This window comes from Pteropus medius, unplaced genomic scaffold, assembly GCF_902729225.1.
Source record: "Pteropus medius unplaced genomic scaffold, Ma_sr-lr_union100, whole genome shotgun sequence".
NCBI lineage: Eukaryota > Metazoa > Chordata > Mammalia > Chiroptera > Pteropodidae > Pteropus > Pteropus medius.
In genome coordinates this window covers 2,770,702-2,772,556 of record NW_024349802.1, presented here as the reverse complement: position 1 = coordinate 2,772,556, position 1,855 = coordinate 2,770,702, and positions in this window count along the sequence as shown.

Below are 1,855 nucleotides of genomic sequence, written 5' to 3'. Positions count from 1 at the left end.
CGTCGCACGGTGGCTCGTGGCCGGTCGCAGGGGGTCCTGGTCACTTCCCCCCCATTTCATCTGTTCTAATTCCTGCGTCCCGGCCTCTTCCAGCTTAGTCGCACGGTGTCTGCCCGGGGCCCCTCGTTGGCAGAACGCCTTCTTCTGACCTCCCGCGCGGCGGGAGGGGCGCTGGCCTCTGTTCCAGGGGACTTGCTGAGTCAGCCGTCCTGGCTGGGCTGGGGAGCAGCCCGCCCCACTTCCGTCCGAACGCGGGGCTAATCGGCGAGGAGCCGCCACAAGCTCGCACGGGGACACCCGGCTTCTCTCGAAAGGACTGGGCCGCTCTGAGGCCTCTCATTCCTAATTTCCCTGAGCCCGGTTCCTTCTCGTCCGAGTCCCTAATGCATTCATCTGCCCGCATCACGGCCAAGGCTCCCGTCCGTCACCAGGTCATCGCCTCACCCCTTGGGCTCCGAGGCGTCTGTATGAGACGTGCACGCCGCGTCTGGCCCCGCCGAGGGGCGGGGGCTGCTGTGAGGTTGCTCTCCGGGTCTTACGATCACTGAGAACATGCAACTCCTTTTTGGATCCTTAAAAAAACGTCTGACCCCAATGAGGTACCACCTCGCACCCATTAGGATGGCTACTCTAAAAAAAGAAGCATTGAGGAGGATGTAGAGAAATTGAGGTCCCTGTGCACTGTCGGTGGGATGTGAAATAGTGTAGCTGTTATGGAAAATGGTGTAGCTGCTCCGCAGAAAATGGATTAAAACCGGAGCTCCCATACGAGGCCACAACCCCGCTTCCGGGGGGTTGGCACACGGGTTCACGGTGGATTCGTTCATCGCAGTGAAAAGCTGGAAGCAACCAAAGCGTCCGCTAACCGACGAGCAGGTAAACAGAACGTGGCGCAAATGCACAACGGAATATTACTCAGCCTTAAAAAGCAAGGAAATTCTACAAATGCCGCAGAGTGGATGGACGTTGCGGATAGCATGCTAAGTGAAGTAAGTGAGGCACCAAGGGACACAGGCTGCATGACTCGCTTCTACGGGGTCCCTGGAGGAGTCAAATCCACAGAGACAGGGAGCAGGATGGGGTGCCGGGCTGGGGGAGGTGGGCCCGGGGAGTCGCTGTGTCATGGTGTGGAGCTTCAGTTCTGCAAAATGAAAAGCTTTGGAAGAGGGTGGTTGCGATGGTCGCACAATCGTGAACTCGATACCCCTGAACTGTACAGTTCAAAATGGTTAAGATGGCACAGTTTATGTTACTGTATTTTACCATAATTCAAAGAAGAAGCTTGAATGCCTGAAAGAAATCCTCGTAAGAAATCTTTGTAAATAAATAAAAATTCGAAAGCATGGAAGCATGGCAGTCTGTGGCTGCATCCTGATGAAAATCTGCCTTCCACACCGGTGCCTTTCAGTTACAAACAGCATCTCCCAGGAAGTCTGTTCAGGATCAAGGGAGAACCAAGGAGATACTGGTGAAGGTCACGAGACGTCTGGGTTGGCCGGGACCAAGTGTCCCTGGCCCGTGCCCAGGAAGTGGCTCGGCGCTGGCTGGTGACCTCGCTCCTGTGCACAGAAGGTGCCTGGCAGCGGAGCTCCGGCCTTGCCAGGAGTCCAGGCCGTCGCGGACACCTGTCTTCATCCTGGCGCCTGCTGTGATGTGCCCAGCCAGCCTCGCACTTGGTCAGCTCTGGCCGGGAACCCAACCTGGTTCCGTTTTCAATTTTGGAACCGTTGCTGTGGATTAAAAATCAGTCAAATGATGGGAAAGAATCGGAGTGAACAGCTGCTCTGTACCCGCCACCCTGCCAAGGCCCAAACGAGCCTTCAGGAAGCTGCAGAGTGATGAGGGCTCGGCTCCC